Here is a 17,250-nt window from a genome sequence, read left to right as displayed (position 1 = left end):
CTAAACAAACAATTACATTATCTGTAGGACTATTTCGTAACATGATTTATAGGCACCATGGTGCAGTTGTGCGAGCGAGACAGACTGATTTTGAACAACGAAACCATTGGAGTAAAGTTGACAGCTTTGTAAATATTATAAGAGTTTTCGAATAGTTTAGTGTCAAAAGATGTTTATCTTTTAAGTTTTATACACTAACACAATATTAGATATTTCTATAACATTCTGGCCTGTTATAGCTACCACATTTTGTATAATGGTAGATGTGGTAAAGTCCAAAAATAATGTGTTAAATCAAAACATTTAGCAACACATTATGTACCCCGATTGGCTCGAAATGCGTGACGGGAGGACAAGTCATTATGGCGCATTTTTCATTAGGTAAGATAGTCACTATATAATTGATATTCTCCCACTATCATTATTTATTATTAAGACATTGTGCACTGTCGTTTTAAACCGAGATGAAATGTTTTATACGCGTGCGCACTGCATGTCCAGTTCTCAGTCAGTTTTTTGCGCATTTTAGTTGCGTTTGATTCGCGTCGTGTAGAAACTCTAAAATAAATTGACTCGTCATCGTACAAAGATGGAATCGCCAGGACATTTAAAGTTGATAAGGCATCAGTATAAATACAAGCAGGAAATAAGTATATTAAAGCTGTTATGAATCGTTGTGTAGGGTCGGCAGCGATGGACAGCTGTGACCAATTAGCACGATTGAATGCGGCGCCGCGACGCCCGCCGGCACCCTGTCAGTAGGGTAACTTTGTACAGTTTGCTGTGTTACCATCATTTCTTAGGGTATAAGCTGACAAACAAATAAGTGGGTTAACTAATATTAAGTGATACCCATGGTATTAAAACAATCTCTGAAATTGCTAAAAATCCTTTCACCATAAAAACTCACTAGCAAACTATCACTACGATAGTTTTCTGTAAGGCAATAATAACCTAATACTAGTGAAGAGAAACTATTTATGCTTTAGGCTCCAGTGTGACTTTATATGCTATAAAAACTTTTAAAATGTAACAAAAACCTATGAAAGCGACAGTTTTCAATATTTTGGTACGGTTTTTACTCACGGAATTACTATCCTACTACCATAACTCTACTAAGGCACATCAGTTCTTATGAACAAACAGCCAGTGTTCCGTGACTAAGACAAGCGACACTTGTAAATTGCAACTGCCGCAATAAGACTTCTACCCTCAATTTTTGAAAACAACTTAATGATCCCTAATCGTTGATGTCTCATCCTCTCCCAGTGACCGTCCTGAGCCGAGATTCGTATCCCGTTACTAAGTTGCCTTCAGTATGGTCGCTTAATTTTCAAAAGTTGCGTGCGCCTAAAGCTTTTATCCAAAAGTCCGGTGTGTTGGTATGAACCCTTGTCAGGCTAATGAACGTAAATCAGGTTAAGAAAAGCTAAATGGCGAGACGAGCTAGTAACTCACATGAAAAAAAGCACACTGGCAGCTTAGTTGTACATCTTAAAGATAAATATTAAAATATATGACATTGTTCAGCACTCGTCCATGGATATTCGATGATAATCTTGTAGGACTTAGTAATTGACTTCAATATACTTCACATTGGAACACAACACACACTCATTATTTACAGAACGTTCAATATAAAGTAATGGTACCCACTCCAACTGTGATAGGAGACTAGACTAGTAGAAGAGGTCGAATCATGGGAATTCCATACATTATACACACAACTCGATCAATCAAAGTATAGACAACGTCGGGTGTGGGTACAAACAAACCAAGTTTAATGAGGGCGCATGTGTTTGCTGGCATTGAAAACAGAGCGCCGCGACTTGATCCGTGTACAAATAAATGTACCTTTCGTAGAATAGCTTAGAGATAAACTTGTTTTAAATACCAGATATAAGGCTGTAAGAAATCAACGGAACGTAATATTAGGCAGAAATAATTGATTCCATTTGATATAGGGCAAAATTCTCCCAAACATAAACATAAACATAAGTGTGAATGAGAAAGACAACGCTCAAAGCTAATGCTAATTAAGTATTTCTTTCTTTACCCAATGTATGACATTCGTAGCCAAGTATTGTAATATTCCTACTATGCTCTTCGCGGTGAGACCACACTATTTTCTGATGTAAAAAATACTAAGAAAAATTTGACGCACATAATCCGGACATGAAAATTCTACCAAACTCTAAATAAACATCTTTAATACTTCGTAACACGGTTTAACCCAGTTCATTTATTTGCTTCAGTTTATCAGCGGTTATCGCTCGTCCTTGCCTGGGCGGACGCGGTTGGTCATCGCTCGCAAAATATTCAGGATGCAGCAGTTGAGTTAATTATAGCGTGGAACTACGATGATAGGGAAGTTGGTGAAAAAGGATGTGTACACTAAAATTTTGCGCAGAAAGAGTTTTTTAGGATAGGCAGAGATGTATTACAGCTATATTTAACCATGTTAAATCCCAAGGGGGTGATTCTATTGACATTTATCGGGCATTTCTAGATTCCAAGCCATCGCTATATGCAAACCCAATATCATATTACTAGATATCATGATAGAGATAAAGCTGACACCACAAAAAAATCTAATACCACTCTACAAAATACAGAGACAATTTCAAATAGAGCTGCGTGAATCACTTATCTTGTTTTCTTTACTTCATACTTTATACTTTTTTAATGCTGTCATTTGACAATCACGAGGTCTATTATATTCGGAGGAACGGAAAAGAGTTAAAGATTTTTTATAAAAAAACAAATCCATTGTTAGACAACCTTGAAGTTTATTTTTATTACTAAGTAGTATTTGTCTGTCATGTCCGTCACTGTTCATGTAATTTAACCCACAAATTCATGTTACCGGTCTATGTGTTCGTAATATACATGAACAGCAGTACATGTGTAACGAACTCCACAAACATATTATTACAGACATTGCTTCTGCTAACATTGTTGCTAAGGGAGTCCCTTACGTTGCTTCTTCACAGCGATAACACGTTCCGAAGCAGTGGTAGATTCATGACGATTTTTATTGCTTTTCATTCAAAAGATCTGGTGACACAATTTAAATAAAAGTAATATTGAGTTTGAGATTAAAAATATACTATCATAGACGTCAGACATTATCTTCTTATCCTTTAAAGTACTTAATATCTAATAGATTCTGGATTCGACTAAAAACATTCAACATTAATCCATCGACATTAAGTAAGGTATCAGCATATTTTTGCAGACAATGTCAACAAGTAAACTTTATTTGAACTGCATTTTACTATCAGGTGTCGTGATAAACGAAACTATAAGTCAATATGATAAAATACTAATATTAGAACTAGTTCCTGCTTAACTTTAAGTTACTATGCTCAAAGTCCTTTTCAGCTTTAAAAACCATCCATAAAAATGTGAAATATAAAAATTCAAATCAAAACACATTTCTAAAACAGAAACTCGTTAAAAAACGCATTTGAGCAAACAAGTAACAATGCGGAGGAATTTCTCAAGGTTTCTTTAACCTTTGTCTGGTGAGCGCTTAGTTTTTATGATGGACGCGCGGTTCTCATGTGCGGCGATTCACATTTACAGGTATTGTATGATCGTTGTGGATTTATGGTTTAGGAGTTCGTCAAGATTCATCGGTGATGGGTATCCTGAGATGGGAACCGAAAAATTCACGGGCTTTAAAATACCAAATCTCAAGTGTGTGTAAAATAACAGAAGTTTCAAAGAACTGAGTTCTGGGTTAGTGATTAAAGATACTTTTTTTAAATTTTATCGTGTTTTGTATAAGCTGATGAGGGAAGCAAGTAATATGGCTAGTGCTAAACACTACCGTTATACATCCACAGTATATATTATTATCCAAAACTTTAAATTTATAACTATATAGCAATACAATATACGTGAACATGCGATATGCGATGTTAGTCAAAATGCGCAATAATTAAACTGGCTATACTGCTCTCATAAGTAAAAACGAAGTTCCTACATACAATTTTACACGGTAAAAAATGTTACGATTTAAATTTTTTTACTTTTTTCCGACGACGCGGCAATGTCACCTCAGTGCACCTGATGGTAAGTGAAGAGAAGCCCAAAAATATATCCACTAGTAAGTGATAATCGCGTAAGCACATTCATGCCGGCCTACTTAATTACATCTTCACGCTCCACTGCTGAATACGAATATGTGTTTTAACTAAATATTTTTTTTTTATTTTAGACCTGTCTTTTTTCATTATGAAGCCAGTATACTGAACTAACATTTTTTATTTCATTGGTCTACCGCTGCTCAAATGACAGTAATCATAATATTTATGCATTAGTCTAGTTCCTATTTGTGAATTACCGAAATAAAAACAGTTACACATCCAGCCCACTCGAGTCAACGTGCTGTAATTTGTTGTACTACAAACTTTATTGTAACAAGAAATGTGGAATTGGAAATACGGTACAGTACATAATAGTCTCGAGTGATGTAAACTCGAACCTAACACCACAGAATAGAGTCGTACCGAGATGACATCACGCCAGTGTAGTAATTATTGGGAGGACAACTAAACTTCTACTGTAAAAGAGCGCTGTGTAAAGTACAATGTCATTGAAAAGTCAAGTGATGTTAAATGCTGCCCGGATAGCGACCACCGTACACAAGGTGTTAAAACCCGCCATAGTGGCGCACGTAGTGTGACGCGTTCCGGGATCAGCCTGTGTATGTCCGGTTCCAACAGGCCGGCATAATTATGTCGACTGCCTAGGGATAATCGTCCCTCGTCAGTCGACATTTTATTGGACCCTACTCCACTTATCATCAGGTGCAATGCGGTCACTTTGACGTAACCACATAAACAAAATGCTTCTGAGCATGCTATGTCAGACCAGCATCTCTAATGTAAGTCGACATTTATCGTATATCAAGAATAAAAATGCTGTGAATCAGTAAAAAGAACGAAATGAGGAACCTGAAAAACTAGCTGTTTTGTAATTTAGGTTAATTTCATTGTTATAATTTTGAGGACATAGACCGTTCCGTGAGCAGAAGCTAGCCATTAATAACTGTGGAAATTTTGGTACTCTTCAGTGTCGCTATATAATTAATTAAAACTATCATCAACAATATCATGATTGCAAAAATATGTATCGATGTTTTTGCTGCCTCCGGAAACTAGGCTGGTTTGGATTTTACTTAAATTAATTCAGTTATTTTTGTCGCCTGCACATAATTAAAGATCAGACACTTCTAATCAGCACTTCCTCCATCGTGTTACATTCTCGTGATCTCCTTTAAATTAATATTTCATATTTTGTAGCATTGCGATCACATTTTAGATAAAATACTATTTATTGAATATTTAATAGGGGAAGTCAAATGACTAGAAATAAAATTCATATAATATTTAAAAAAAATGTTAATATGAAAATATATATATTAGAAAACACTAATTTATAATCTACTACACCGATAGCGAGAAATGAAGCCAATACACGTAAAAACGGTCTCTATGAAGATAAAACACTCACGATAATATTTACGAACCATTTACGAACATCAACTGCTCCAAGGACACAGCCAAGTGGCTTTTGAAAGAAAAAACAAAACGTGCTTTGAAAGACGCTTCACGCCACTAAATATCGTAGGGGAAAGTCCATTCCAAAGGCGAAAGAAATTATGTCCAGGCCCTAATGATACTCTTTACTCCCGCCCGTATCCTCACATAGGTTCCCAAAGTGTGGCATACTGGGCATGAGAGATGCATTTTGTTTCTAGCTTGGCCTTCAGCTACGCCCCTGAGTATAGTCTCTATAAAAAAAATATTTATATTGGTCAATAAACTCAGCAGTAAGTGTACACTCGTGGGACTTGCATACCTCGCGGCAACAGTGCGTAACGCATCTATGGTTTATTTGGGCTCACCGGGCGCCACAGAGATTCCAATCCATTGTCCGACATTCCAAATGGACGTTGCCCTTCTAAATTCGTCAGGTGTTTCGTATTGTAAGTATTTTTTGTGCCTTGGCGGAGACCTTTAGAATTTTCAAGGGCTTTCGTGTGAATCAACGGGAATCGATAGTCGTGGGGATGGAGTCTTCAGATTGATGTAAGTTCCGTTTAAAGTCAGAGCATATTAGCAAGACGATGTATTTCTCGTTTAGAAGTCGTGGCTTGAACCCTATCGATGACAACAGTATTTAACGATATCGGACAAAAACTCATTGTTTTTTGCTGATCATAATAAAGTACTTGCAGATAGAGAGATTTAAAGTATAGTCAAGATCCCTTCCTCATTAGGGTCGTTTATTACACTTTTAAAGATAAATGTAATACATATTTTTGCGCAAAATAATATGTGTGTCAATTTGAAAACCTATGTGAAGATTCGCACCTCGCAACAGTAATAAAACGATTCAATATTTCACAGCAATTACCAAAAATAGAGAGATGTTAAATGTTGCACGAAACAAAACTAGTGTGTAACAAATGGCCAAAATTGAAAAACATTAATATTCCGACCTCGTAGCATAATTAAATGCATTTTGTGCCAAAAACAATTTAACTATCCATTGCTGTGCAGATATGTGAAGGAAAGCGCGCGTCTCTTGTACAGCCACCGGTGTATGACAAAATATTGCAATAAATTCCACGTGTTTGGACACTGCTCACGCCACATCGCGTGCGCCGTGAAGAATTCGATTTGTGTGTATATAGTGTTTTAGGATGCTAAACGACTTTCGCTCGAATGTTTCTCAATGTTCTTGTATTTGAGAATATTTTATGATATTTTTAAACAAATGCACTGCATTGCACTTGCGAATTGAGATGTTGGATCTCATACTTTGCAGTAAATACAGCTGACAGCTGTTACAATATCCTTCAACTCTATTCTGGTCATAAAAGATTATTTTTTGGTTTGTAACTTTTTTCCATAGAATCGTTTTATTAGCATATATCGAAAGACTATGAGCAAACCGAGGGTTTAACGTAGTATTTACACGATTAAAGATTTTAATCAATAAAAAACCATACCAAATACCTTTACATTTACATCTAAAAACCAAAGCAATAAGAAACAACACAATTATCACAGAATAACTACAACTAACAATTTCACGCTGCTATTACGTATACAAATAGTGGCCCGGTCAATGCGATTGTAATTGAACAAAAAAGCCGCTTTAGAAACCATCTCACGGTAATATTTAATTGGTTTGGTATTATGAATCTTGTAAAGTACTGATTTTTTATAGGAAGACGATAAATTGGCAACACTGCACCTGATGGTAAGTGGATTAGGGTCCAATAGAATGTCGACTGACGAGCAATGGTTACCCCTCAGACGCTAGACGCCACAATTATGCCGGCCTGTTGGAACGGGATATACATAGGCTGATCCTGGAACGTGGGCCACTATGGCGGGTTTTAACACCTTGTGTGCTGTGTTCACTATTCGGGTGGATATAAAATATATCCTACTACCAGCAAAACCAAAAATTCGATATCAAAATCGGCAAGCGAGCACATCATATTATATCGCATCTTTATACTGCAAAACCCCGCGTGGTTCTGGGTTAGATTCCAAAGTCAGGAAAAAATAGTTTTTTTAATGAGAAAACATAATATCATTAACGATCGGTAATAAATATAGCAATAAATTGTCTCCTATCACATCACGGGACGGATATAACTTCAGCTAATCTTTGTGCACTAGAAGAATCCTAAAAATATATCTGGCGGAAATTTTTTGGTAAAATTATGCTATATTTGTTATATATGTAGTTATAAGTATAGCGTGCTGCGTACACGCCCTTGTCGATGGGCTAATAAATTAGTGCCTTACGAGCCAGCGTTTGTTTCACTCGTGTCCCGTATTGCATACTTAACAATATTATTTTTAGGATTTTGTTTTCTTTTTCCATATATTTTTTTTGCTCCTGTCTATTTTTTGTCGTCTCTGCATCACCCAAAGTGTGAGTGGTAGAGAATGCCTTAGCCATTAAATCAACCTTTATACACTAATAATTATGTATAGAAAATGTGTCATCACCATCAGCCACAGGATGTCCACTGCTGAACACGGGGCTCTATAGAAAGTGGGTAAATAAAAAAAATAGTACATGCACCCCTATCCACCATACCATACCATTAGGCGTCACGAGCGTGCCCAACAACGCTGACTCACTCCTTACTCATCAACACCGGGACACGAGGCACGATGCTTCTCGGAATCTTTCGGAGCCTTTCGAATTCGATGACATTTCACGAAACGCGAGCAAGCGAATGCTGTTCTTAGAACGATGATTTTTGATGATATCTTTTGACCCATAATAGAAAACGTGAGGCCGTGGATTCGATTCCTATGAAATTCTGAGCGGTTAGTTAATAAACACGGCAAATGAGCAGTCGTGACATGAGATGGATATGAAGTTGGCGAAATGTTGGTGCACTAATTGCGCCTCTTCCAACTTTATAGACTCTATAGCGAGAGCGATAGGTGTACATATTTATTGTTAAGTATGTAGTCCGGACTATGAAGGAAGGAAACTTTGCGAATCATACGAATATCAAACATTTTTCGATTTGTCGGGACTTCAATTCTGACAGTTACGCATTCAGTGAAGTTAAAATTAAATGTCAACGACCCCCGCTTGGAGGTAATTAATTTAATTGGCACAAAGAGTTCCTACGATAAGAATCCAAAAAAGATAATTTATAATTAGAACATAATCCCACTAATCAATTTTTAGATATAGATCCATATGTTTTAGAGAAATACTTCTAGTTAACTAAAACCTGGCTATAACAATAATCTTATTAATAAGTATCTTATACATAGCAATGGACACCTATTATAATTCTTGAACAAATGTATAGGTTAAAAATAAAGTGCTACCTTATTTATATAATAATGAGCCCTATATTATATAACGTTTCAACACCCGGTGGTAAGCACGAGATCTCAACTACAGATATAGTTTAGACCTTAGTCCACTACGTTGGCTTGGTGGCAAATCTCGCGACGTTTACCGTTACGTCTTCTGTTTCGAAGGCAAAAAAATACTTTATTCCTTGTACAAGGTTTAGAAACTCCAATTTATGTAAACTATAATTAAAATAAAAAACCACTGCGCATTTAAATTTCGAACTCTCGCAACCGCAAGCGTGAGAGCGGATCCTAGAGCATTGTGTCCCAACCGCTGTTCACACGTAGTGTGCAGGCGCCTCGGGAGCATTCAGAAATTTGCGTAAATCCTCACATAATATGGTCGAATTTCGTATGCGTGTCAAGGTTCTGGTATAGGGAGAGTACGGCGCACACTGTCACTTTGCCAGCACTAATACGACAGTTGCTCAAGTAATCGAAGCTGTTAGTTTTATAGTACACCATGTAAAGTTGAATCTTAAAACAACACCCACCACGTCTCGATAACCATAATTCAATGGTGAACGGCTGATATAATGTGATGACTAAGCAAAAATGAACAGTGACTAGACAATATAATAATTAACACGTGGAATTTGATTTCAACGAATGAAACGAATGGTATGATTGACGAAAATAATTGCATTATAATGGTAGTTGTCTGATGTCATAACCTATGGAAAACTTTTTAGTAAATATTTCGTATAAGATATTATGTGTAAGTAACATCAGTTAATGCCTGTTTCATAAGTTTCAAGTAAATTTTATTTGATAGATATTGTATTAAGCAGCTTATTTAGGTAGTACTCGTGTTATTGAGATATATTTATAAGCATAGATTAGTGAGACTTTTGTATTTGGTCGACTTACAAATTTACGTGACGAGCAGAATTTTCTCAGGAGTTGTAAAGTAGGCCCTCAGTCTATTTATGTTGTTGAATATGCGAAAGTATTTTATCTATTGGCGATTGTAAAATGTATAATAAACCTAAATCTATGTCCGAGAGTATTGCAATACTTTGAAATCTACAATTCGAAGGCTCCTACATAAACTATCGTATCTAAAAATAGTGTATTCACTTTTTAGCCTTTCATTATCTAAGTACTGTCTACTACCAAACCCATAAAAAAATCATCATGTATTTTTGTTTTTGTTGTAGAATGTAACCTTTGTTGTGACCAATATTTTCTTTTATGTGTTCTATTTTTGTAAATATTTGAATGTTGTTGTTTTTGTAGTTTGCCTAGTTACATATTTTCTCTGAAATAAACACTCGTGTCAATAACACATCTTTTTACTTAATTTTATAAATAAATCAGAACACATATACCAATTACTTACAACAGTTTTGAATAATAATAAAGATAACGAAACGCTAAATAAGTGTAAATGGCTATTTTTTCAGATACAATAGTTTACTTAGGAGCCATCAAATTCTGTTATAACCAATATTGATAGACAGTCGCCATACTGTCACACCCATCTCGTCATTAAATAAAGAACAAAGATACAATGGACGTATCGAATGATGAAAACCTAACAATAGTTACATAATTTCAATAATGTATAAATAAAAACAGCATCTCATGCGCATGAGATGCTTCGGTTTCTAATCATTATGCCGGCAAAACGCTTTCGAGAAATTTTTCTGACGCCGCGTGCTCGCGTTAAGTGCATTTTCACTCGTATTTATTAAATCGCCATTGTAATTACAACTAACGATTGATAGCAGTGTGTATAAGAATAGGTTCCTTTTGAAATTTCGAAGATTCTTTGCAAAAATAGACGACTAGAGAGGTGTCTCATCCTTATTTCGCTTTTTGTGATGTGGAGTCGGCACAACAATCGTCTTACTCAGGTTTCTGATTGTTGCTTTAATTTTCCCGAGTCTCAATGATATCGTACAAGTCACGCAAAGAATTTTACCTCGTCCAGGAATCGAATAAAGTATCATTCAGTCCACAGTAATACGATATTAAAACAAGAATATTTCTATTATAAAATATAAACTTATTTTTTATAAACTTTATTATAGTTTTTAACCCTTTTCATATGCCTTATCTTTATTACGATTACTTTTCGAAATCAACTCCTAAATTTATCTCTAACACCATCCCTTTCGGTTCAGCAGCAACATCAAACACACCCGCTAGTGGCAGTTTGTTTAGGATGGTAGAACGTGACTATGTTTTATTATATTTGAAGTGGCGGGTTTTGTAAGGGGTAGGCAGAGGTGTATATTTAAACACTGTATTTTCTATGAAGTCACGTTTCGGTGGTGTTAATATTATTGAAAGAAAAAAAATAGTAGATTTTTTTCTTTTAATGGTCAACAAATCGTGGTTTGTGTATTATAAGTAGGATTAGCAAGCTCGTAGATCATTTGAAGAAAAATAAAACCAACCTTTAATACAAAAAAAAAGTAAACATCAAGAAAAGTCCACTTGCTATGATTTCCAAACACAATAATTTAATTAAAATAAAATATATTTATAAAAGAAGAAACACACACTACCTCACTGAATTCGTATTGGTTTCTTATGTTTACGCGAATGTTAGACATTGAAATTGAAATTAATTTAATTTCGTATAATTATAAAGTGTAGGTAGATGTTCTGACTACGACTAGCCGATGACCAAAACCTCAGTCCGCCCCGTGACCATAAAGGCTGCATACTGCATAGTCCTCAAAACGTCGAGAGAAAATAATAATATAAATAATCGCCATAAAATTCGTAAATTAGTTTTATTTCAATAAATCAGTATTCTAAACAAAACTATAATACAACGCAAGTCTTTACATTCCTAGTAGAAGAATAATAAACCAAAGTACAAATTAAAACCCTAATCCAATTACAATAAAATTCTTTATCGTCTCATTTACTGTTCTAAGGCGTGTTCTAATGAGATGTCCATTACAACGGGAGTACGTGATTTGTTCTTCAATTAGATGCAGTAATGGATGCAATGTATCTAATTAGTACATTTTATTCCCGATCGCTGTACTGGGAACTATTTATGTTAGAAAAACTAATCAGTCAACTATAAAAGGATTTTAACGTCTAGACTGAATCGTTTAGTGTAGAAACATCTAGAGATGTGTTTGAGAGTATATTTGTGGAAACAAGATCATACCTAATTATTACTAGGAGTGGATAGGTAATTTGTCAATAAAAATAGATTATTGTTAGTGAAAAAAAAAAAAAAAAAAAGCATCGATAGCCTAGTTGGGTGTGGAACGGACTGCCGAGACGAATGTCCGCAGGTTCAAATCCCAAGAGCACACACCTCTGACTTTTCTAAAAATCATGTGTGTATTCTTTGTGAATTTATCGTTCGCTTTAACGGCGAAGGAAAACATCGTGAGGAAACCTGCACATCCGAGAAGTTCTCTATAGGAATTTCGAAGGTGTGTGAAGTCTACCAATCCGCACTAGGCCAGCGTGGTGGACTAAGGCCTAATCCCTCTCAGTAGTAGAGGAGGCCCGTGCTCAGCAGTGGGCAAGTATATAATACAGGGCTGGTATTATTAGTGAAAAAATACTGATTTGTATTTTGAAATCTGCCACAGCGACTCGTTCCGTTCGCGTTCCAGAAATATTACAGCTGGTTGTCACTAAAAAATCCCTTCTGAAACCCAAAAGAATTGTCCTAATATTCCAATAGGCAATTAGTCCCAAGTGTTAAGAATTAAAGTACATTTTCACTAAACCGTGCTATGAAAAACTGTTAAGCTACTAAAACAATTACCACGGGTGAGGTGTTTTGTTAAATTGAACATCAAGCACGAATTGAATCCGAGTAGTAATTTGTAATAAATATTTTACTAAAATCCACTAACAGCAATTAACACGAAATACTTTAACACGCGGAAATAGTTCATATGTGTTAATGGTGGACATAAATAACACTGATAAGTAATCGAACGCTTCCCGACGCGTATCTTTCGAAACCACACTTTTTTATTAAGTCTGTCACTTTATTTCGTGTCAAAATATGAATGGAAAATAATAAAGTCTTTAAGATCATTTTTTTAGAATTTTGCGAATCGAGACACAGTTCTTGTCAACCTATTTTTATTATGTCACCTTTTCTCTTATTAATATTAAAAATGCGAAAGTTTATGAAACAGTACAGATGTTTGTTAGAAATAAACGCCAAAAGAACTGAATAGTTTTGAATGAAATTTGGATATAATGTATTTTTATCGGATTTTTAAATAGATGGCACTAGCGTTGTTGCAGGGACTTTTTAGGGACTTTGGAGAAGGAACGGTTTTTCACCCGGGCAAAGCCGCGAGCAAGTGATAATGCATCGATTTTTATAATATTCCATTGCCATAATGTTGGGTTACCAAAACCTTAAATATAATTAATAATGTTCAATTTAAATTAGTTAGGTATTTGCGACAAGTGGTACTCGCTTCTCTAGCAATCACTATATCAGAAATCAGGAAGTCAGGATTCTTGTGAGCATTTTATAAAATTTGTAATTTCTCTAATTAAATCTGTGACCTCGTGGACATTGTGGTTTTTATTTACAAAAACGCTCTGGATCGGTCGCCTAACAGTACATAAAAAAACTTGCAAATTTCTTAAAAATACAACTGCACGTGTCAAAAAATCGGTGCTCAAACTACAAGTGCTAAAAGAACACAATATGCAGACGAGCCTTTCTCAGAATTAAGGTCAGCGTGGGGCATTCGCCTCTCGAACTAATTGTAAATTTATTTAGGACCACAGACAATCGCTTCCATCTTTTTTTTAGTTGACCATGAACTTAGAATTGAATTCAGAAGGTTCAGATGTATAAAAGTAACGGGTCAAGTGGGAGACGGACTCTACGCGGAGGATTTCGTACTCTATAATTTGACTATGAGTAGTTGTTTTAATATTCGACATATTAAAAGATATTCTGAATTCTTGAAACCTTTAAGGCTCAGATTTACAAACTATTTTATATATAGGTATGCATAGCGTTTATTATAGAATGATTGCCTCGGTGGCGTAGTTATTATTACTAGGTTGAAATCCCGGGGCGGGCCAAATACAATTGTGACTAAGTTTTTCCACCTTAAAAGTACTCAGTCGCAGGTCAGAGTCACGAATTTGGCGGCTCGGCGTGATACCCCCGTGCCTCGGAAAGCATGTAAAGCAGTTCGTCCTGCGCCCGATCTCTCTCCTGTCATGTCGGATTTGCCGTCTTACCAGACTATGAGAGTAAAGGAACAGAGATTGCACTTGTGTATTGCACAAACCCTGGTGCACTATTATTTCTCCTGCATATGTACTACCTACCTGGTTGATTACGTTGAGATTTTACGTGACCAAAAATCTTCTAGGAGGTTAATTAATTATTATAGTATACCGCAAATACCCTATACATACAGAACCTAAAAAGTATTACTGATGTATATAGGTAATAAACACTGGTACAATCATACCACACAAGGAACTGCACACTAGAACGATGACTCACAAAGAAAAGTCAATTTTCTCAACACGTGAATCATTCGCATAGACAATATGGTCTACTGACAATGTATGTTTGTTAAAAACGTTTCAATACTACCTTTAGATGTAGTTAAATAATTTGATTTGTCTGGCTGTGTACCAGATGAATGATAAATGTTAAAAGTAAATGATCTTGTGATAATCACAATACCAATGATAACGACTTTAACATTAGAAAAATTGATTTAAAATTTTGCGAAATGATGTATACATTACAAATAAATGTTTTTGTTTGTATACTTTACCAACAAAGATATTTAAAGTAGATCACAATTGAATTGTACTTGACGAATTAGACAAAGCGATGGTAAGATAGACCTTAGTACTAGAAAGATATACCAATATGTGTAAACAAATTGTAGATGAGTTTTTAATGAATCAACATTATGCGTCATTTCTTTATTTGTGAGAAAATCACGTAACCTCTGGCAGGCGTATTTTTCTATGTTGATGCAACACTAAATTACAAAATTAATTTGAACTATACAGAAATTCTTTCTCGATTGTCACAAGAAGAATAGTATAGATGGTTATTCCAAAGGTGACCCATTAATCTGATAAAACTGAGACCGTAATTCAAAATATAGATATATTGGTAAAGATGAACTAAGGTTAAAGTAAACAGATTATAATTTCCCAAACAAATCTATGCAAAACAAACTGATCTAGAATACTGACACAGATAAGGGCCTGTGCACACGACGTTTATAAAACGATATGAAGACGGTCGTTTCTGATACGCGCGCAATTATAAGTGCAGCGCGATCGCTGCGCGTCTTAATGGCGCCTGAAGCGAGTATTAAACTACTTAAAAAACTTCATGTCACGTGTGAACTGTGCATAGACCCTAACATTAAGTGGTGTAACGTAGCGACAAATGTTTGGGTCAACCGCAAATATTTCAAGACTGAGTATAGGATCGAAACTCTCTTTTAGTTTGCCTTCGATACAATACTCGTATATATTTTTTTTATCACTTATCGAGACAACAAAAAAATATTTATAAAATTATAATACATGTATATGACGCATAGCTCAAGAAAGATCTAACTTTATTAGATAGAGTAGGTAAAGTTGACATAAAAAGCTATTTAAGATGCATATAAACATTTATAACTTATGATAAACTTAGGTCAGCTATTAACAGATTACGAAGTTATAAACATATCAAAGCTAAATTAAGACATAATAATAATATACATTACATAATTATAAGACTGTGTATTTTTCCGTAAAAACAGCTATTGCATTCGCAATAATAGCTATATAATAATTATAGCTTATTCAAATGGATAGGAAAAAATGAACTTAATATGACTGATAAAAAAGTAAAGTTAAAAGTAGATATATGCTACTCTAAAAAAAGTATTACCTAAGAAATACTTAACATAAATATAAACTTAACTTACTAAAGAACTAGATGTATAACACTTGTCAGTATTCGCGACAACTAGCGACTGCAACTAACAACTCAAACGTCACCTACTGTGACTAACAACTCAATCCCATGCGGTGTAATATCAAAGTGTCGTAATGCAAGGAATTCACCTGCAATCTTGTTTGCGCAGTGTCTGCATCGATAAGTGTTAGATTTATTTGTTTCGCGATTATTCATAACGTAAATTATGGACTTATGTGCTGGTTTTTAAATAAATCATTTAGTATTTATATCGGCTTAATCAAGAGATGCAAATAAATGGAAAATAATACATTAGAATTGATTGTAATGATTTTATGCGTAGTCTGCTACTCTACATCCGCACAAATTTTGCTATAATATTGTAATTTATTTATGGGTTTAACTTGTTCTTAAGACTGGTACGCACGTAGAATCTTAAATAATCTAATAAGATGAGATAATCCGGGAAATCCCCGGGGCAACAATTGTAGAGTCAATGTGCAATCTTCAACGCGTAATTCATTGCTCAATATTTTTTTTACATCGAACTTTGAATTAAAGCAACTCTGTATTTTATTTTATATAACATAACTTATGCGTATTAACATCTAAGATAATTATAATCCATCACGCCATAATCAATAGAACATACAACACTATTGGTATAAAGTTTTCCAAACGCTTTTCCGATCTCTATTGTACAACGTAAGTTTCCAAACAAAAGCTTTTCTAATCAAACGTTCACAAGTTTCAATCAAATAACAATACATTTTTCACGTGTCACACTTAAGCTTACAGTCATGAAAAACCAATAAAAAACTATAAATACGATGCAGATGATAGTTTTCATTCAATCGACCCAATTCCGATCCGGAGATGCTTCGAATACCAAACTTCGTCATAAAAATCAAAATTGTCAATTATAACAATCGGCTTACAATAAAACGGCTTGGGAAATATATAAAAAAACATTACTCACCGTAATATAACTTCCGAATGCACTAGTTAATATGCCCTTCCAAGGGCGTTCACAAACAAACAAGATCCGTGGCAGCACATAGTATCACAATCACAATGTTTATCGGAACGCGCGATGCTTCGTGCGGCGCGACAACCGTCGCGTGCGGAGGCTAAGCGCGGAATGTCGGAGCGCGGCAACGGCGCCGCCGACCCGCGCGTCTCCCGCCAATCCCTGTGCACTGATGCTGCGCACGCGACGATTTGCATTCGGAAAGTTGCACAGCATTCTTTGATGGCAAAAGGACTCTAGAACAATATGTAGAGTAACGAAATGGGTAGTATACACAAAAAACCTATCACAGATATACTTATATTAGCAAATGCTAGCATAATTGGAAGGATATTTTAGTTAGTGTAGTAACATCTAATGTCTCTGGACAATAAGTGCACTACAGG

At 35.3% G+C, this 17,250-nt stretch overlaps 1 protein-coding gene across 1 annotated transcript in view; it reads right to left on the bottom strand.

Annotated features, from left to right (window-relative positions):
- The window catches only part of LOC115443280, a 77,525-nt gene extending 60,530 nt beyond the window's left edge, over positions 1-16,995 (bottom strand). Inside the window, exon 1 of the mRNA XM_030168634.2 lies at positions 16,814-16,995. The gene's annotated coding sequence lies outside the window, so the exon portion shown is untranslated. The remainder of the gene's footprint in view (positions 1-16,813) is intronic.
- Positions 16,996-17,250: the final 255 nt, after the last annotated feature.

The sequence above is a fragment of the Manduca sexta genome, chromosome 23 (assembly GCF_014839805.1).
Source record: "Manduca sexta isolate Smith_Timp_Sample1 chromosome 23, JHU_Msex_v1.0, whole genome shotgun sequence".
Classification (NCBI taxonomy): domain Eukaryota; kingdom Metazoa; phylum Arthropoda; class Insecta; order Lepidoptera; family Sphingidae; genus Manduca; species Manduca sexta.
The sequence above is the reverse complement of the archived record's forward strand: the minus strand, read 5'-3'. Positions and strand labels throughout refer to the sequence as shown.